The sequence below is a fragment of the Cryptomeria japonica genome, chromosome 8, assembly GCF_030272615.1.
Source record: "Cryptomeria japonica chromosome 8, Sugi_1.0, whole genome shotgun sequence".
NCBI lineage: Eukaryota > Viridiplantae > Streptophyta > Pinopsida > Cupressales > Cupressaceae > Cryptomeria > Cryptomeria japonica.
In genome coordinates, this window is record NC_081412.1 from 391,217,416 (window position 1) to 391,240,828 (window position 23,413).

A 23,413-nucleotide genomic window follows, 5' to 3' on the forward strand; every position below is an offset into this window, starting at 1 on the left:
GCATCGTGCAGTCCTAGATAAAGCTTTGACTGAGTCCACTGTCCCGACAGATATTGATGTTGACCAATTTCAAGCGCGGATTGGACATTTAGCCATTTCCCAAAGTGTTGCATTTTTCGATAGTGATATCTCACCTGACAAGCTTCCCCATAATGACCCTTTGCACCTAGAAGTCTTTGTCCACAATTGCAAAATCCGGCAAGTCTTGATAGATGGCGGAGCGGGTCTTAATATCTGCACCTTAAGAGTGGTCATTGGCCTCGGATATTCAGAAAATGACATTGATGCTTCCAAAAGGATAACGATCAAAGCTTATGATGATGCTGAATGCCCATCCAAAGGGATAATTGCATTGCCTATCAGAGTTGGTCCAGTGACGGAAAACACTTTCCCACAAGTTCTAGACCTTGACCTCCCTTATAATATGATCCTTGGCCGTCCATGGATCCATGCCATGAAAGCAGTTCCATCCACTTATCATCAATGTCTAAAATATCCTTACAATGGCACTGAGATAACCATTCTAGGAGATCCTAATCCATTTCAATTCTGTGCTACCTTAAAGGATACTCCTCGGCAGCAAGTACCAGTCAATAGAGAGGCCAAATCAGACAGTTATGTGGATCCTAATGCATTGTTAGATGCTGTCAAAGGAAAACTAAAAATACAAGATCAAGGGTGTGGAGAATATTCAATGGAACAAACATTCCTCATTGGGAATTTGCCGATATCTCCAAAGTCATATGGAAAACTGCATTTATTGCAAAAAGAACCCAAGGTCATTATTCAATATCAGCCTCCTACTACATTTGCAAGATGGGGAGAACTTGACAAAGAAACTATAGACGATGATGTCATAGATTGGCTCTATAAAGATCCAATTGAAACCCCACCTGTCAAGTTGCCAGTGGAATTATATGGAAAAGGATTTACTATGCTGCAGAAGAAAGGATATGATGGTTGCAGTGGCTTAGGCCTGAACAACAATGGAAGGCTAGAACCTGTCATACCTAAGAGGCGACCCCCAACTTTAGGGTTAGGTTTTGTACCATTACGAATTAGATCCACATCTACCAAAAGGTCCACGTGTCGAAAAGGGCGTGATTCTGACGATGAAATAACACCTGAGGATACCCAACCCGAGACTGATTCTAATGAATGGGAGTGGAGTTCTTTTTCTTCCAGCTCCTATGCCCTTGACAATATCTTCATTGACCCTGATAACTTGCCTATGGAGGACAAACATGAAATAACTCATCTTACTAAAACATGTCCTCATGCTTGGATAGAATCATTATGGGATCCAAGCTCTGAATCTGACACAAGCAGTTCGGATAGTGACGCCACAGATGTTCACATTTTTACCATATCAGCCCTCTCTATCCTTACAACCGATGATGACATGCCCCTCATTTACCGCCAGCTTATCCAATATGACCAACAAGAACCACTCGCATTGGACCGTTTTCAAAATGACGAAGCAATTGCAGAGTTCCTGGGACTACGGGAAGGCATACCACAGGGCGATCATAAGGCAGGCTTTGTTATCGACTTAGATTCCACAACATATTTTGGGGAGTCAACTCCCTCTTCCAGTCATGAAAAAGAAAAAGAAAAAGAAAAAAATCAAAAGAATAGATCTTTGAGTGAAAACCGTAAGGCACTCTCTAATCGTACAAAAGTAAAAATAAAAGACGTACCTGCGGGTGAAAACCTTTCTGAGGCGCCCAAAGGTGGAAGAGTGGACATACCCCTATCAATTTAGGAAAAATCAACATTGCTGGTGGAGATTACTGAGGAAATCAATTTGGGAACACCTGATAACCCTAAGGTCATTCACTTTGGTGTCTCCTTGTCAAAACAAGAGAAGATTGATTTTATTAATTTCTTTTTAGAGAAGAAGATCAGCTTTGCGTGGTCTTATGCAGATATGCTGGCCTCGATCCAAAGTTAGTCCTTCATCATTTGCCACTGAAAGCAGGTGCTAAACCCGTCAAACAAAAACTTAGAAAGATGCATCCTCAGGTGGCTCTTTTGGTTAAAGTGGAGCTAAAAAAATTGCTAGATGTGGGCTTCATTAGACCCATTGATTATGCAGATTGGATTTCAAATCTAGTACCAGTTAGCAAAGTAACTGGGGGCATCAGAATCTGCATAGATTTCAGGGACCTCAATAAAGCATTCCCTAAGGATGATTTTCCATTGCCAAACATAGACATCATAGTGGACATGACGGCTGGATATGAGATGCTTTCACTAATGGATGGTTTCTCCGGCTACAACCAAATCCGCATAGCACCTGAAGATCAACATAAGACCGCATTCACCTATGCTTGGGGCACCTATTGCTGGAATGTGATGCCCTTCGGTCTCAAAAATGCCGGTGCAACATATCAAAGAGCAATGACGACAATTTTTCATGATTTCATGCACACTTTGATGGAGGATTATGTTGATGACTTGTTGTGCAAATCTGTCACTAGGGATAGTCATCTAGCCATCTTGGGCCCAGTCTTTGACAGAATGGAAACCTACAAACTCAGGCTCAATCCAAAGAAATGTGTCTTTGGTGTTACAGCTGGCAAATTACTCGGATACATTGTTTCTCACTGAGGCATCAAGGTCGATCCTGCCAAGGTCAAAGCAATCATGGATATGCCTCCACCTTCCAACCTCGGGCAATTAAGAAGTCTGCAAGGAAAGCTCTAGTCAATTCGTCACTTCATAGCTCAGTTGGCTGACAAATGTCATCCATTCCAACATCTACTGCACAAAGGTGTTGCTTTTAAATGGACTGAGCAATGTCAATCAGCTTTTCAAGCTCTCAAAGACTATTTGTTGTCGCCACCCATCCTAATGCCTCCTATCGAAGGAAAGCCCTTTTTATTGTATATCTCTGCAACTGAAACAGCATTAGGAGTTCTCTTGGCTCAACAAGATGAGAATGGCAAAGAGCGAGCTATTTACTATATCAGCCGGACACTGGTAGGCTATGAGCTAAATTATTCAACTATTGAGAGGGCATGCTTAGCAGTGGTATTTGCAACACAAAAGCTCCGACATTATATGCTAAGCCACCAAACATTGTTGATTGCCAAAATTGATCCTTTAAAATATTTGCTCAGCCGAGCAGCTTTGACAGGTCACCTAGCAAAATGGGTCATGATTCTCAGTGAATTTGACATTGAGTATATGGAGCGAAAGGCGATAAAAGGACAAGTCATAGCAGATCAACTGGCAGATGCTCCTATTTTGGATGATCATCCCATGTTGACTGATTTCCCAGATGAATCAGTCTTTGCTCTCACACCATCTAATGAATGGAAGTTATACTTTGATGGGTCCCACACCAAGTTCGGATCCAGCGCAGGCATTTTGTTTGTCACCCCTCAAGGTGATGCTATTCCAAAGTCCTACAGAATAACTTTCCAATGTACCAATAACATTGCAGAGTATGAAGCATTGGTTATAGGACTTCGAGTGGCAGTCCACTGGAATATCAAGCATTTGCAAGTCTATGGAGATTCTCAACTAGTCATCCGACAAGTGAATGATGACTACGAAACAAAAGATGAAAAGCTTATTCCTTATAAGCACATGGTAGACTTCTTCAAGACAAAATTCACAACTATCCATTTCAGTCAAGTGCCAAGAATGCAAAACAAGTCGGCAGATGTGATGGCTACAATCGCTTCTATGTTGAATATACCTCATAATATGGACAAGTGTGAATTCCTGGTCGAACAATTGCTAGTCCCCTCTTTTGACATTCCGACAGCTGACATGATGAGCATTCTTGTTGGTCCCAATTCCCCCTAGTACAATGACATATATCAGTATTTGAAATCCTAGACCTTACCACCTACCCTTTCTGCTAACCAACACTGAGCCTTTATTCGACAAACAGCCAAATATGTCATCATCGCCGACACCCTTTACCGCCGTTCTTTTGACCATACCCTCCTCAGGTGTTTGGATTCTGTCGAAGCACAAACGGCTTTACACGAGGTTCATGATGGTATATGTGGGGGCCATTTCAATGGTCTTAGCTTAGCCAAAAAGTTGATTCGTACTGGGTATTATTGGCCCACTTTGGAAAAGGATGTTCATGATTTTGTTAAAAAGTGCTACAAGTGTCAGATCCATAGAAATTATATTCATGCACCAGCTCAAGAGCTTCATTCTGTTATATCTCCATGGCCCTTTTCTCAGTGGGGTTTGGATCTTATCAGCAAGATTCAGCCAACATCTGCAAATGGACACAAGTTCATTATTACAGCTACAGAGTATTTTACAAAATGGATCGAAGCCATCCCCATGACCTATATCACTGGTGTCCAAATTTCAAAATTCTTGCTAAATTATATCATATGCAGATATGGGGTTCCCCTTGCCATAGTCACAGATAATGGTCGACCCTTCAAGAATAAAGATGTTAAAGAGCTTTGTGCAAAATTTCATATTCAACACCGTTTTTCTAGCCCATACTATCCACAGGGTAACGGTCAAGTTGAAGCGTCAAATAAAACCATTATCAAGATCCTGAAGAAAGTTGTCAATGACGTTGGTCGAGATTGGCACGTACAGTTAAATCTAGCACTATGGGCCTATCGTAATTCTATCCGCACACCTACTGGCGCAACACCTTATTCTTTGGTGTATGGTGCGGAAGCCATTTTACCCTTGGAAGTGGAGATTCCTTCCTTGCGAGTTTCTTTGCAACACCTGATTGATGATGAGACACACAGAGTCTCTCGGCTGCATCAGCTTGAGATGTTAGATGAGAAGCATCAGACAGCTCTGACACATTTGCAAGCATACCAAAACCGTCTCCGTCGCTCTTATAATAAGAAGGTCAAAGGGCGACACTTCGAAGTGGGAGACCTGGTTTTAAAGGCAAATCCCAAGAATGCACAGTCTAGTGACATCATCAAGGGCAAGTTTGAACCTAATTGGGTTGGGCCTTTCATAGTAACTGCCGCCTATGGCTCGGGGGCATATCAGCTTGCGACTCCAGAAGGTGAACCTCTGTCTGATCCTATTAATAGCATGCATCTTCGCAAGTACTGGGCATAGTTTTATGTTAGATATTTCTTCAAATATGATCCTGAAAAAATACAAAAAAATGAAAAAAGCAAAAAAATACAAAAAATTGAAAAAAGCAACAAAAATACAAAAAAATGAAAAAAGCAAAAAAATACAAAAAAATGAAAAAAGCAAAAAAGAGAAAAAAGTAAAGAGCAAAAAAAATGATTCGCCCTCTAGTGAAAACCTGGCAAACAGGCGCTTTGGGCAAGTACCATGGTGAAAACCTGGCAATCAGGCGCCATGAGTAATGAGATTATTGCTCCGGCATCTATCATGACTTCTAGCCATGCTTTCTCTTAGCCAGTTATCATGCCTATCTTTGTCTCAACCCAATGTTTTATTCCACGCCTGTTATTGGTCAACATCACTGTCTTGCTTACTCCAGTGTCTTGTACATATGTTTTGGTCCTCGTTTATGTGTCTTTCAAGTGCACATTGGGTGCTTTTCCCTTGTCATGATCAATCACTGGAGCGTTTAAATCCAAAAAAGTCCTGAAAAAAGTCTTAAAAATTGAAAAAAGTCCTGAAAAAAGTCTTAAAAATTGAAAAAAGTCCTATAAAAAGTGTAAAAATTGAAAAATGTCATGAAAAAATCCAAAAAAAAAATCAAAAAAATGTCCTGAAAAAAGTTTTAAAATTGAATAATGTCCTGAAATAAATCCAAAAAAATCATATAAAGTCCTGAAAAAAATGAACACAAAAAAATTATAAAACTCCTAAAAACAAAAACACGCATTTTTGCAATAAATTCCCTTTGTGTATCGACAGCTCACTGAGTATACATCCAACAGCTCACAATTCAACACCGTGCTTTAACTGAAATCACGCATTAACAGATGAACTTTTTCAATCAAAATCAAACATTCAAACTGATCCAAACTGTCATATCAATCGCATATCGACATCAAAATCATTTGTCCTTGGCTACTATCATGGGTCTTATACAGGGTGTGGTATACTCGAAACCAGACTGTGTCTTGTCTTAGATGGGGTACCGCATTTCCTAGAATGGATGGAAGTGATGATGGGGAAGGTGGACATTTGGATTTTGACTTTGAAGGGATACCAATGCCTTGAGGGTGAGCTTTGTAGCCATGACCATTAGTATACTCTTTGATATGAAGGGGTTCTTGCTTGTGAAGGTCTACCCCTTTGCCTTTATGATATTTTGACTAATAGGATACTCTTTTCTTTGGGAAGAAGACATGAGTTCATTATGAGGTGGATGTGATATGAGAGAAATAATGAGATCTTGAAGTGGATCAGATTGCACCAAAGTGGAAGAACCCATTATGCATGTCGAGGGTTCATGAACATCTTGCACTGACATGTTAGAATCATGAGGGGGATTAGGATCATGAGGGGGACTAGGATTTTGTAGTGGACATGGTTCAATGACAGGCTCTTCAAGAGATGGAATGGGATCATCAAAAGAAATGATATCTTGGAGTGTATATGGAGGATTAAGATGTGGAGATGGAGGGACAAGTGCATCTTGTGGAGGATCTGAAGGAATGATTTGATCTTGACAAGGAGGAAAATCATTGGATTCCTCTTTAAAGGTACTTTGCTCTTGACTTTCAATGGGATCATCGGAAAGGATGGAAGGGATATCTTGATCTTTCTGAGGAAGTGGAATGTCAATGGGATTTGAAAGGACATCGTGTTCATGACATGGAAGGGGATCATTTGGGATTGGATGGACTAGGATATCTTGATCTTGCTCGAGGAATAGAGTGTCAATAGGACTTTGGATAGGATGGACAAGAATAAGGGAATCGTCATGAGTGTCTGGGAAGATGGGGTCCTGGTCAACAATTGGATGGGATGATAAGGTTTCAGGATTTTGATCTTGATCTTCTTTAGGACTCATTTCTCCATGCTCTAATTTATCCTCTTGACATGGGGTTGGACTTTGGATGTGCATGGAGGATTCTGACAAGGGATCAATGTTTTGGCATGAAGGAAATGCACTTTGAACATTCGTGATGGATTCTGGCAAGGAATCAATGCTTGAGCATGAGGAAGAGGGACTTCGAATGGGGTCCTCTAAAATAGGTAATGTCCACTTAATTCACTAAATTCTAATGTCCACTGTCTGTCATAAGGAGTACGTGCCTCTGTCACTGGGTGCTCCCTCTGTCCTCCTCATCCCCGCAATGTCCCGTAAGCCGTCAAAATTCATCAAATTGCAAACATGGGTTTTCGAGATACATACCACTACTCCTGCATCCTCTGGCCGTCTGAATGTGCGTACATGTTCCCCAAGGCGATCCACCATTGGGATGTTCGCCATCTGTCTGCACGTGTCCTTGTCCAGAGCAACAAATTCTCCTCTTTGGCTAGTCAAAATGAGCAATTTTCACCCTCTTGGTCTCATTTATAGCTCTTTGTCATTGCATAGATGAATGTGCATCCTCTCCATCTTATGTTGGTCGCGGTCTTGTGCACCTTAAATTGCTTGTCCTTCATGCATCCAATATCAGATTGTCAGTCTGTTCGATCCTGTCATTTTTATCGATCAATTGGCCTCTTTTCCGCATGTTTCTGGCCAATTCCTCGAGGGGGCATGCATATGTCATTGTTATTGTCTGGGGCATTTTTGTTAGTGTTCTTTGAAACAATGCTTAAAATCGCATTGTCTCAAAGAGGGGAAAAATGTAGGCACCTAAAAATGGTCAACGCTTGCGAAGTCATACTTTAACATTTGCGCATTGCCTCATTTTAGGTTTTTGCATCCCATTAACATTTCTCCTATGTCATGCACTTGGTCTTTATCATTTGCGAACATCGAGTCATTCTTCTATATTCTTCAATCATCTCGTCCTCGAATTTGGTCTTGTCAACAACATTATCCAGTCATGATTTTGATCGATTTTATCTTGTCGCATCAATGTGTGTGCTAATTTGTCATCATTTTGGACATCGTCAATCCTAATTAGGGTTTTGTCCTCTTTTCAATATTGTCATCATGCGATCGATTTCTCATCGATCGTTGTCTTGTTCAATTTTATCATTTTGCGATCGATTTGTCATCGATCGTGGTCATTATCTTGTCATCTTGCAATCTATTTTGTTGTCGATCCTTGTTCACTTGTCAATCTTGTCATTTTGCGACCGATTTGTCATCAATCGTTGTCTGTCTCAATTATGTCAATTTGGATCAATTTGTCATTGTTCCTCATCAATTGGTGCATTTTCTCAATCAAATCGTTTATCGCATTGGTCATTTATCAATTCAAAATCATGACATTAATTATCTTCAATCACAACCTAATTGTCATTTTCGCATTTCTAATTCGTCTTCTAAGGTTTTATGATTTATTCATTTAACCTAATTTGTCATTTCTTCTTCAAGGATTACTAAATTATTTATTAATCCTAAGTCTTCTCATTACAATTAAATCTCTATTTAATTGGCTAATTATTCTTCCTCTTGTAAATTAATTAATAAATGACAAATTATTAATTAATTTACCTAATTTCTTCTAGTTCCTAATTTCCTATTTTTCCATCAATTTCTAATTCCTAATTGTCATCAATTTCAATTTTCTAATTTTCTAAATTTCTAATTTCTTTTCCCTCCTATTTCATCTCCTAATTCTATGGGAATGACATTTCAATTTGTCATGAAATTGTCATAATTGATAATCAATCAATTTTGACATGGAATGTGTCATAATTTGTCATCAATTATCAATCAATCAAATTGTGCATGGAAAGTGCATAATTTGTCATGATTTGTCATATTGATTTGCAATTTCCATTTGAATTGCATCATGCCAATCTTGTCACTTATCCAATTCTTCTATAAATTGGATGATTTTCAATCAAACCTAATCCCGAATCCTTAATCAAACTACCGAATTTATGATTCTAGTACTCTTGAGCTTTTCATCAAAGTCAAATCTTGCTTTCAATTGTATGTGCACTTGTAGGTGAGATCCACAAATCCAATTGAAGAGGAAAGAAGAACAATGGAGCCGCATGGAAGAAGCATCTGGTTTGCATGATATTTGCTTTTGAATGCTTTGTTTTTATGTCTCTATTGAGTGTGCTTAGGATTAGATCATTGCAATGTGTGTTTGGGGATTGAGCTAATAATGAATAATATGTCCTTTTATATATTGCTTTGATGATTCCTAATTTCGATGCTACAATGATCACTATCATAAGTACAACCAAAAAAATGTCAAGGAAACCCTTGCAAAGGCTTTGGGTTTGCATTCATAGAAAATCATAGGGCAATACGACATGAGAAGTGATACTTGCAGTTTAAAGGATGGTTCCATTGTTTTGTCCCATTGACATTTTTTCAAACATTTGATGTGCAAGTCTGATCTAAGATTTTCTGATTTTTTGGTTGATTGTTTATGATGGAGTTTTGTGCCAAAACACATTTACAGCATACGATATTGGAAAACAAAGATGCATAAATAAAGAGTAGCTAATTCTAATGAAATCCCACATTGCTTTGTATCATATCAGACACAATTATACTCATGAATAGTGCTGATTGAAAATTTTCATACTATTATTTAACATAGAGTTACACTTTTAGTTAAACTTTGATAATTTTACCAAAATACCATCAGATTGGGTTTCATACAATTGTCATCTAGGCTAGATTTAATACAAAACCATTGTTGGCCTCTAATACAGAATTATGACCCAACATAGGCGGGTTTAATTAGACTCAAAACACAACAACTAATTATGCCACTATTTATAATCTAATATGGTTGGGCAAGCACTAACATTTATGCCTTCTAACAACACAGAAACCATTAAAAATTTATTCCAATCTAAGATATTTACAAGGTATATGCTCAGAAACTTCACACCTCCAAATCATCATTATAGGCTGCCCAAAAAAAAGTCAGATCAAAGGCACACTCCTCTTGTTGTAGCTACTACTTCAGAATCCTAAACTATTTCAAGGAGCTGGAAATGGCGTAAGCATAGCTAGTTGGCTGATTACAACAAAATTTGATCAATGAGCCCTTTAATGGTGACCCTAAACTTGTTAGATTCAATGACAGTCCCAAAGACATTGAGAGGGGGGGTGAATCAGTGTCTATCTGGTTGAATGAATATTTAAACTTATTTATAACTTTGCAACCCAAAACAGTGTACCGGTAAATAAGAATAAATGCAGTAAACACAAATAACAAAGAACATAGAAACACACCATAACACAAGATATTTTAACGAGGAAACCCGGTGTGGGAAAAACCTCGGTGGGATTTGTGACCCATAATATTTACTCACTGGCCAATGAATAAATACTACTTACAATAAAGGGGCCTGCACATGCAGGGAGGCCAACAGCCTAGAGCTCACTGCTCAATGAAGAGTCTCACTGACTACAAAATGGATAATTAAATCCAATACAATGTATTGCTCAAAACAACATATCTAATGCCAGGTTCAGTATTGGTTTAAGCTCAAATAGATACCTTAACCAAAAACCTTCGATGCCACTAAACAATTATCTTCTACCATACATCTCTAATATTTCCCACTTCTCTCATTACAAAATGACCTATAAGATCTCATACCTATATGAGTCTTTTATAATATACCAAGTCGTCTTACAAAAGATAATTATATTTACAAAATAATTCACATAAACAAAACTTTTCACATGTCGGTCTGAGTGTCGGTATGCTTTGTTGCTGATGTAATTTGAATGTCGATGTAAGCACCTACTGATGTCGGTGTTTGTTGGTGCATGTAGAAACCTATTGCTAGTTGGTTGCTAGTTGGTTGCCATCAATGACAAAATCAACTATTCATTAGAGTGTAGAATGCCAACAATCTCCCCCTTTGGCATTGGTGGAAACACTCATGAGAAAAATCCAAAACTGTTATCCAAAAACTGAAGTCCAAAAAGATGTGCTCCCCCTAAGCAAGTGATCTCCTTTGTACATGCATTTTTCTCTCTACTACTCTCCCTTTAACATCAATGACAAAGGATGTCATAAATAATCAAAAGAGTACCAAAAAAATGCTACCTCAAGGTCTGTAACCGGTTGGTTACTATGTGAAAAATGTCTGCCAAAACTAGATTCAAACTCTGCATAAACTTGTTGTTATCAGTTAGAGTTGCCTCAGACTACTAGATCATACCCATGAGATAGTGAATTTTTTTCTTCAATGATCATTCTCCAGTAATTGTTGCCTTATTCATTTCAGCTCTCTGAGTAATCAAACTATCTAACCTTGGACCAAGTTTATTCTTTAGTTCCCAAGCATTAGACCTTATTCTTGCCTTTTCTTTCTCAAGTTTTTCCAACTTCTCCTCAAAAACTGTCATTTCCTACTCAAAAACAGAGATAAGTTTAGATGAACCTATTGTTAGGACTCAGAGGCAACTGAGAGGGGGGGGGGTGAATTAGTTGTCTATTAATTTCAACCCAAATATAACTTAATCAAACTTGATACATAATACCGGTAAACCAAACTTAATGTTAGTTAACATATTAACAGTTAATATTAATACCGGTGAAACTTAATGCATAAAATAGAAGGAGAAACAACATCCACAACACATAACACAAAGATTTGTATGTGGAAACCCTGTAAGGGGAAAAACCACGGTGGGAAATCTTACCCATAATCAGATGATACTATTGCATATAGTATGTGTGTACAAATGGGGTCTGCACATGCAGAAAGGCCAACTGCCTAAAGCTCACTACTCAATTACAAGATAAGAGTCACACTAACTACAATTGGATGATTCAATCCAATGGTAATGTACTACTCAAAGTAGCATCTTCAATGCTGGATTCAATACTGGTTAAGCTCTGATAATTTCCTTCAAACCTTCCTTGAACCTTCTTTATGGTCTGCTCATATGATCTTCAATATTCACACATACCATGTTACAATACCATAACCTTACATACCATGTCCTTTACATCTCCAATTGAGATCTTACATATATACCAAAACCTAAGACCAAATGTGTCAGTCGGCTCACTAAGAATATTACAATAAAATCAATTACAAGTAAATCAAAATGTGATGCATCATGTCGGCTCAATGTAATTACAACAATACCAATTGATTAAATCATCTCCATAACGTGTCGTCCTGATCTAGAATATATAATGCATGTCGGTCCATAACTTAGACCAATTTGCCAGTAACAACAAATATGTCAACTTGATTAGAACAATAACCAAAATACCAAAACCAAGTGTCCAAACCATGTCTTTGACATAACCAAGTGATCTCCATATGATAACAAATCATCCTCAGTGTCGGTGAACCAAATACCCGTGACTGTGCATAAGTCACTAAACTTGTTGGTGAACATAACCAAGGATCTCCAGAAAGATAAGTATGGATAAATGTTGACATCAATGACAAAATCAATGCAACATATCCATAATACCAATAATCTCCCCCTTTGGCATTGATGACAACACAAAGATTGAAAAACCATCTATTTGCCAAAGCAGAAATGCCAAAAACCAAAAACCAACAATCTCCCGAATAGATCAATACTAGAAATCAAAATACAAATGCAGAGAGTAAAAATCTCTCTCCCAATGAATAATCTCTCCCCAAAGGATAATGTTTTTCCATAGATATCTCTCTCCCTTTGACATCAAATTTCAAAGCAATACAAATACCAAATACAACCCGTTCATAGAACCAATTACAAATACCAATTGTTATAACCAACTACTCCCCCTAAGAAGTAGCTCTCCTCCATCAAAGCTAGAAAAAAAAGGTTTCTCTATAAATTTTGTCGGTTTGATGCGAAGCATCAACTGTCTAGGTCTCTACTGGTGAGGATATAACCCCAAGTTGCTCTCTGAGATATTCAACAGTTTCTTTAGGAAAAGGTTTAGTAAAGATATCTGCAATCTGCTCTTTAGTATTCACATAAACCAATCTCAATTCTTTTGCTTCAACATTCTGTTTCAGAAAATTATATTTGATAGAAACATGTTTAGTTTTAGAGTGAAATACTGAATTCTTAGATATATCAATTGTTGTTGAAGTGTCACAATAGATGATTATAGGTTCTTTGCATTTTATCTTTATGTCCTTCAACATTTGCTTAATCCATAATACCTGAGTACAATTAGTTGTTGCTGCAACATATTCTAATTATGTTGTTGATAATGATGTACAACTCTGTTTCTTACTCAACCATGAAATCAATCTGCTACCAAGAAAGAATGCCCCATCAATGTTTCTCTTTATGTCATCTACATTTCCTACCCAATTAGCATCGATGTATGCACATAAATCAAAATTTTCATCTTTAGGATACCATAAACCAAGATTTGTTGTGCCTTGTAAATACCAGAAAATCCTTTTCACTATTGATTAATGATTTTCTCTAGGATTACTCTGAAATATTGAAACAATACACATTGCATTCATTATATCAGGTCTTGTTTGTGTCAAATACAGTAAACCTCCAATCAAATATTTTTATCTTGTCAGATTAATAGGAGTTGAATCATCCTTCAAGGATAGTTTATTAGTTGTATTCATAGGAGTACTTACCGATTTAGAGTTTTCCATACCAAATTTCTTCAGTAGTTCCTTCAAGTACTTTGTTTGACATATTAATATACCTTTATCAATCTGTGAAATCTTCAATCCTAAAAATAATTTTATCTCCCCAATCATAGATATTTCAAATTCTTCCTGCATCTTATTAGAAAAGTCTTTACACAATCCATCTTCTCCTGCAAAAATGATGTCATCAACAAAAACTTCAATAACCAAGATGTCTTCATTAGTTACTTTGAAATATAAGTTGTTGTCAGCATTACCTTTAGTGTAACCAAGCTTCAAAGGATATTTGTCCAATCTAGCATACCAAGCTCTAGGAGCTTGCTTCAATCCATATAAAGCTTTCCTTAATCTGCAAACCATATCTTTATCATTTTTCAATGAAAATCCATCAAGTTGTTCAATTTAACTTCCTCTTCAAGATCACCATTTAGAAATGCACATTTAACATCCATTTGATATACTTTATAGTTCTTGTGTGCTACAAATGCAAGAAATAATTTGACTGCCTCAATTCTAGCTATCGGTGCAAAGGTTTCATTGTAGTCAATTCCCTCTTTTTGTGAATATCCTTTACACACTAATCTTGCTTTTTTTTCTAATTACCTTACCATCTTCATTAATTTTATTTCAGAATACCCATTTAGTTCCAATTAAATTTTTATCTTTAGGTCGGGGAACCAATGTCCATGTATTGTTCTTTTCAGTTTCTTCTAATTCATCTTCCATAGCTTTAATCCAATTTTTATGTTCACATGCCTCAATAACAAATGCTGGTTCAATTTGAGAAATTAATCATACCTCTTCATTTGCTAGTCTTCCTCTTGTCATAACTCCTTGATACTTATTCTCAATTATCTGACTTTCAGAGTGATTCAATCTTACATACCTAGGTGTGTTCACTTGATGTTGTTCTTCAATCACTGTGGAATTATTTAATGATGCTGGTGTGATGAGATCAACATTTTGTATCGGTGCATTCCGTATAGGTTCATTTTTTATCATCTCAACTATCGGTTCAGAATCTATAGACCTTGAATTTCCTCTAAAGTGTTCATCTATCTTCACATTTTCACTCTCAATGATTTTCTGCAATCTTTTGTTAAAACATCTATATGCTTTGCTCTTAGATGAATAACCAAGAAATATACCTTCATCACTTCTAGGATCAAATTTACCAATATACTCATCTCTCCTAATGTAACATTTTCTTCCAAATATTTTGAAGTACTTAAGAGTAGGAATATTACCAAACCATAATTCATAAGGTGTCTTACCAGTTTCACCTTTGATGTGAACTCTGTTGAAAGTGCAAACCGTTGTATTCACTACTTCTCTCTAATACACATGAGGTAGATTTGCTTCTGATATCATGCTTCTAGTTGCATCTAGAATAGTTTTGTTCTTCCTTTCCACAACTCCATTTTGCTAAGGTGTCTGGGGTTCTGATAGTTGTCTTCTAATTCCACTCACTTCACAAAATATATTGAACTCCTTAGATGTAAATTCACCTCCTTGATTTAATCTTAAACATTTGATTTTCTTACCGGTTTCATTCTCTATAAGTGCCTTGAATAATTTGAATTTCCCAAAAGCTTTTGATTTCTCCCTGAGAAAAGTAACCCAACACATTCTAGAATAATAATCAATAATTAGCATAAAGTATCTATCTCCTTGTAGACTTCTTGTTCTTGCCAGACCACACAAGTCAGTATGAATTAATCAAGAACATCATTGGATTTCTCAGAAATAATCTTAAAAGTTGTTCTAACTTGTTTTCCCATTTGACATTCCTTACATATCGGACTATGAGGTTTTACAATCTTAGGTAAATCCCTTACCACCTTAGATGAACTAATATTTGCAATGGAATCAAAATTCACATGACAGAGTCATTTATGCCATAACCAACTTTCATCAATATGTGCAATCAAGCATGTCTTTTTATTGTTATTCAAATAAAAGATATTACCTCTAGTCTGATTACCAGTTGCAATCTCCAAACCAGTTCTATTCATGATTTTACATTTACCATACTTGAATTGTAACTGAAAACCATTTTCAACTAACTGACCAACACTCAAAAGATTATGCTTCAAACCTTCAACATAATAAATGTTGTCAGTATTGTGCTTACCATCAAAAGATATAGTGGCTTTTCCTCTGATCAAACAAGCTTTGTCATCTCCAAATCTTACTAGACCTCCATTATATTTTTGAAAAAGATAAGAATATAATTTTATCACCAGTCATATGATGTGAACATCCAGAATCTATAATCCATTCATCCTTTTCTTCAATTTTAGCTGCCAAGGCCTGCTCAACCGGTGGAATAGTAGGTGTCAGTTGATCTTCTATTATTGCAACAAAATCCCATCCATTGTCTATTGGTTCTTCACCAGAATCATCAGTAACTCCTTCATCAACATAATAACATGATTTGTCTCTATTCTTCTTAAATTTGTATCTCTGATATTTAGGGTAGGGTTTTATGTTCTTTTAGCTTCTTCTCTCAATCTTGTATGTCTATTAGGACATCTAGATGCCATATGACCAAATTTATTGTAGTTAAAACATTTAAATGGTGTTTTACCTTCATACTTACTTCCAATAGGACCTTTAGGCATTTTCCTTGCAAATAGTGCTTCAAGTTCTTCCAGTTCTTCATTTTCCCTCCTAAGATCTTCAAGTTCTCTTGCATAAAGTGCTTTCCAATCAGATTTATCAGATGATGATGATGATTATGATGCAGATGATGATGCTTTGAAGGCTAAATCTATTTTAACTGTAGCAACAAGACCAAATTCCTCAAGCTCAAATGTTGAAAGTTTTCCAACCAAGGTATCTTTAGATACTGATGTATTAGGCATTGTTCTCAACTCATTAATAGCAGTTACTTTCATTTTGTATGCTGGTGGTAATTCTCTCAAAACTTTAGAAACAATTTCATCTTCACTTAAGGAACCTCCACAACATTGTATTCCCAAAACAATTTCATTAACCCTTTCCATAAAAGAAAAATTCTTTCATCTTCTTCCATTTGCAAGTTTTCATACCTAACCTGGAAGCATTCCAATTTTGCAATTTTGATAGTGGTATCTCCTTCATTCAATGTCTACAATTTATCCTAAATAACTTTAGAAGTAGATCGATCGGATAATCCCATGATTTTCTAATCTGACAAGGCACTCAAGAGTGCTTCTCTTGCTTTGCAATCATTCTCTTGATCCTTACCCAATATAGGTGGATTAGGTTGACCCGGTGTAGGACCAACATAGCCATTCTATGTAACATCTCATATGTCTCTACCAATGCGATTCAGATGTGTCTCCATTCTGATCTTCCATATACCATAGTTAGCTCCATCAAGTTTCAGACTATCCTTCTTGAAAAATTTAGTTGCCATAGAATCTCCTCAAGTTGTTAAGCTTTTGCAAAAAGAGGACTTAGCTCTAATACCAATTGTTAGGACCTGGAGGCAACTGAGAGGGGGCAGTGAATCAGTTGTCTATTAATTTCAACCTATAATGCCCCACCAGGAAACCCCAAAGGGATAAGGCTAAAACTCAAGAATAGAGTGCAAATACTATTTTTTTAGAGTTTTAAAACAAAACATAATGATGCAATGAGTTACCATAAGTTTAGATAACACAACTGAAGACATAACTAGCACCTAAAGGGTTTCCCAATGTGATTACTTGATTCAACACTTAACTCAACCCACACTATTTAACCCAATTGAGCTGATTTACTTAATTACCAGTTATTACTTTAAACAAGGATATAATTTGTTTGGTAAATTAAAATTGTAGATAACAGGACGAGTTCATCCATTATGGTTGAAAATGTAGCTAACATGATGAAGTTCACCCATTAAAGTTAAAATATAGATAACATGATGAGTTCATCCATTAAGTTAAATTATAGATAACATAATGAAGTTCATCCATTAAAGTTAAAATATAGATAACATAATTAAGTTCATCCATTAGAGTTTTAACCATAAAATTTGCCCAAACTTTCATTAAAACATAAGTCATGCATCTAATTAATTTCATACTTTAATTTTATTATAAACTAACGAATGCTTTCCAAGCATACTTTAATTGCATTATCAACAAATGAATACATTCCATTATTCAAATTTACATTCTTTGTGATCCAAATTATTGCATTAATAAGATGACTACATACAGGCATTTACAATTAACTTCATCTAATCCACATTACACATTTTAACATAATGTCATCCATACATGCTAAATTAGAGAGGAAACAAAATAACATAAACACCACATAACACTGAAATGATATCAGAGTTCACCCTTAGTGGGCTACATCTCCAGGTCTGCTCAACTGCAAGACCCCTCTGATAAAATAATAGGGTGAATAATACATAAGGTTCACATCATTTACATCATGTCATCAAGGTGTACTTAAACCAATAATACATATGACCATATCGGTCAATAAATACAAGAATGATCGTTGAATTAGGAAAAGGATCCAACTAAACATAATAAGAAACAAATACAAAAAAATCAACTGGTGCATCCATGAAACTAAGTCTTTGCATCCCATCATAAGCAACCCATGGTCTAACATGAATATCAGGTTCTCACAAGGGAAAAAACAATAGGGCATGACCAGATACAACACCAACACATGAAAATAGTAAAAACTCGATATCAAGGACATAAAGAGGTACCCTATTCAACATGCGACAATATCCAACATTCACAAACAAGGACTTGCCATTTCTTAAACAAATGTGAATACAGAAAAAATAAACATGCATAGACATAAATCAAAAAAGACAGTCTTCTTCCATATTGTCTTCACACTACAATCGATTAAGTTTCCTAATAGATCAAATTAGATTGCAATTTGTCTATCTTGTCTAGGTACATGTCGTTCATGTTTTACTAACTCGCTAAAGTTTGATTGCATCATAACATAGCATAATTACATCATCATGGGTTTTCAAACCAAATTCACATGAATATAATTAAATAAACATCAAACAACTAAATATGATATTTATTTTTCCAAATAAAACATCATTCTCAAACTTGTTCGAAAACAACAATCTAATCTCATCTCTTGCGACATAATAACATACTTTCCAAAAATAGAAATGTTCATTAAAAAGGAAATTAAAATTGATGATCATTTCCCAAATAAACTTATGTTTCCATGCATACATATATAAAAATATTAATTAAATATTAATTAATATATATATTAATTCCCAATTAATAAAATACATACTAATTAATAATTAATAATTAAAAAATACTATTTTAAAACTTTTAATAAAATATATTGAAAAGTTTTTAAATAAACCCCATTAAAATAGCGATGCATTTTTATTTTATTTTAAATAAAAAATCAGCAAACCATGGGGCCCACCTCCCTCCATGGGAGTGGAGGTTGTGCCCTAGCCACGGAGGCTGCGACCACTAGTGTGGATGCAGACCCACGACCTCCACACTGTGGACACGGGACTCTGCGGCCACAATGTGGACGCAAGTCCCTGTGGCCACATTGTGGTCGCAAGCCTCTGTGGCCACACTCTAGTCGTAGACAAGGTTGCGAACACAGGGAGGAGAGGGGGGGCACGGGTTGAGCCTTGGCTCCTCCGCCCTCCAAAACCCAATCCGCCCATCAATAATCTTGTTTCAAGATTCATTCTTTTTTTTAATTTTATAATTAAAAATAGCTTTTCAAAAAGGAAAACCTAGCTTGATTAATATTCATAGTCTCAAACAGAGACTTCAAACAATTTCCAATCTCTGGATATTCACAGACCCAAATATAATTTTAAACAAGAAACCAATACTCAGAAATTTTTCTCGGAACAACATCTGGGACATTTATTTTCAAAAAAATAAAAAAGAGATTAACACATATAAATGCATTTTTGATAATTTCAAACCAAAACCCCCAATAAAATAGACTCAAAAATTTTCTGAGATAAAACATAGAATGGATCCAGTCATTTTTAAACAAAACATTTTCATTTCCAGGCAACCCATTCTGGCAAAATTTTGCTAGCATAACCCCTCTCAGGGGTAAAATTAGCAAATCTACTCAATCAAAAAGCATGAAATCCAACTAATTTAACAATCTGCAAACCAAGTTGCAAGATTTATAAAGGAATTTCAGATTTCTTCCAACTCCCATATACACACAAAATTTTAAATTTAACACATCATTTCTTTCCCAAAATGAAGAAATGGATTTGCTTCCATGAAACAAAAACAAAAGGGTTAACCAAAATGCCAACCTTGAATGCTATATTGGAGGTGTTGAAGATGAGCTCCACCTACAAAATACCCAAAATCCTTCCACAAAATGCCCCCAAAATTCTTCCCCAAATTTTTCCATCCAAAAATATCTCTCAAAACCCATGAAGAAAATAGGTTAAATACCATTTTTGACCAAGACTCATATTAGGGTAAAATTATTTTTACACAATTAAAAATTTATTTCTAATTAAAAATCAAAATGCTTCTCTCCCTCATTTAGTTTTGTTTTAATTTTCTCAATTCTAACAAAAACTAACATTTATATTTCAAAATGTTAATGAGGGCAAAATATTTTCAATTTTCCAATTCTATTTAACCTTTCTCCCAAAATGCATTCAAATGTTTTTAATTTACAATTTTGAAAATAACCATTAATCAAACTTGCTTACATAATAAATTGATTTTCTCAAATAATTGAAATTAACCTTTCTATTCCAAAATGCCAAAGAGATTAAATTATTCTTATTTCAAATAAATTTAAATATTTCCTTTCCAAAAGCATAAACTGAATAAATTCATCGTTAAAATTAACCATTTAAATTGGACTTGCTATAAACATGAATTGAGAAATTATAATTAACGATTAATTGCATAAAGGGAACCTATTTAATATAGTCCCTTAATTACAATGCATAAACACACATTTAATCAAATTAAATAATAAGGATAAAATACTTAATTTTACCACACACAAAGCATGCAACCCAAGAAAGCCAACCAAATACATGACCTGCAAACCCAAACAAAAGGTAAACCAACGGACCAATGACGACGCTCACTTGAGCACAACTAGGGTAAAATGAGGGTTTTACGACCACCTAATCCAAACTCTAAGGACCAAATAGGTACACTCAAACCTATGAATCCAGGTGAAGATGAACCTTGCACCTAGGCGGTAATGTACCTGCAATCTCCTGTAACCATGAGTCACACAAGCATACATATATATATTTAATGAAAGAGTTAGCCTGAGATTAATAACATGAATCAGGAGAACAAATAAACTTACATAAAAATCGATGTGAAAGCACATTAACAGGTATGTGCAATAATCATAATACCTGACTACAACATTACATAATGGAAAATCAACCATCCAAGAATGCCACATAAAAAAGTCAACCAAGGTTAAACTGGTTTTACAAAGCTAACTAGGGTAGGGGCATTACACAACCCAAATATAGCTTAATCAAACTTGATACATAATACTGGTAAACCAAACTTAATGTCGGTTAATAGATTAACAGTCAACATTAATACCGCTGAAACTTAATGCATGAAACAGAAGGAGAAACAACATCCACAACACATAACACATAGATTTGTACGTGGAAATGATGTAAGGGGAAAAACCATGGTGGGAAACCTTACCCACAATCAGATGCTACTACTGCAGATAGTATGTATATACAAATGGGGTCTGCACATGCAGAAAGGCCAACTTCCTAGAGCTCACTGCTCAATCACAAGATAAGAGTCACACTAACTACAATTGGATGATTAAATCCAATGATAATGTACTGCTCAAAGTAGAATCTTGAATGCTAGATTCAATACCAGTTAAGCTCTGATAATCTCCTTCAAACCTTCCTTGAACCTTCTTTATGGTCTTCTCATATGATCTTCAATATTCGTACATACCATGTTACAATACCATAACCTTACATACCATGTCCTTTAGATCTCCAATTGAGATCTTACATATATACAAAAACCTAAGACCAAATGTGTAGGTCAACTCACTAAGAATATTACAATAAAATCAATTAAAAGTAAGTCAAGATGCGATGCATCATGTCGTCTCAATGTAATTACAACAATACCAATTGATTAAATCATCTCCATAATGCGTCATGCTAATCTGGAATAGATAATGCATGTCGATCCATAACTTAAACCAATTTTCTGGTAACAACAAATATGTCAACCTGATTAGAGCAATAACCAAAATACCAAAACCAAGTGTCTAAACCATGTCTTTGACATAACCAAGTGATCTTCATATGATAACAAGTCATCCTCAGTGTTGGTGAACAATATAATCTATCGGTGAACCAAATACTGGTGGTTGTACATAAGTCACTAAACTTGCTGGTGAACATAACCAAGGATCTCCAGAACGATAAGTGCAGATAAGTGTTGACATCAATGACAAAAACAATGCAACATATCCATAATACCAACACCTATCATATTATCCACAATGTCATCAATTTCTTTTTGTGTCTTTTTAATCTCCTCATCAATGTCCTCTGTCAAACAGTGAGGTTTACATGCTTCTCTATATAACTCCTTATACTCCAAAATTGTAGAATTAAGTACCGGTAAAAGTGTGTCCAAGTGATTGGTACATTTCTTTATGGTGTTCTCAAAGAATGTATTTTTCTCTTTGTCAACTCTCTCCTTAATGGTATCCTCATTCACCTTTTCTAGAGTTATGACATTATCATCAATGAATTTGGACAATGTGTCCAATTTACATAAAGAATCATTAATGTGCTATATCTTACAATTAGGTGCAATCATCTTTAGGATAGGTAATGTGTTATCAATTGCCTTAAATGCTAAGGCATTGCAATCGGTTATTCTCTTGATATAATCCAATAGAACCTTTGTTATGTTAGTAGGTCTGAATTCTCCTGTTGATGTGCTCGGTTCTACTATGGGTTTCTTCTCAACAGATGTTTGACCAATTACCTTCACTATATCCTCTTTATTTCCATCAGATGCATCCACTTTACTTACATTTTCTTCTAGTGGATCTATCTATGTATGTGCTTCTACCTTTGATGGTTTCTCAATTTGATTAAGCACCTCTGCAACTGTTAGTTTCCCAAATTCAACATGAACCTCTGCCTCAGATTAGTTTTCAGCCTATACAATTATCGGTTTCTCTGATTCTGGTTTCCCTGTGTTAGTTGTCTTATCCTTTGTAGGTTTCTCAATTATTGGTTGCTCTGTGTGGGTTGATATCTCAGTGTTTAGAGAATCGACAGTTTGTGTTGGTATCTTAGTCTCTTGAGAGTCTATAGTGTGTGTCGGTATCTCAGTGACCTTATTGTCTTTGACATCATCTTCTTTAACCTCTGTAGTTACTTTGTCCACAACAATGTTTATATCCTATGTATCCACATTCATGGTGAAAAGTATCTCAGACTCTGGGTTAGTATCATCATGATTTATACCTTCAGTAGCCATATCCGGTGGATTAGCCGTATGAACCAATGATGTTGAAGTTAATGGAGGGGTGTCCTAAGCCAATGGAGGGATGTTATCAGTTACTCTTATAGAAGTACGCCACCTACTTTACCTCTTCCCTTATCTTTCTGATATAGCTTGAATGGCTTTTCCACTTTCAATCTGTTTCTTTCCTCTTTCTTTTCCTTCTCAATAAAGAATATGTCCCATTTATCTACAGTCGCATCTGCAATTTCCTTAACCCTTCTAGCCATCAGGCTTACTTGCCA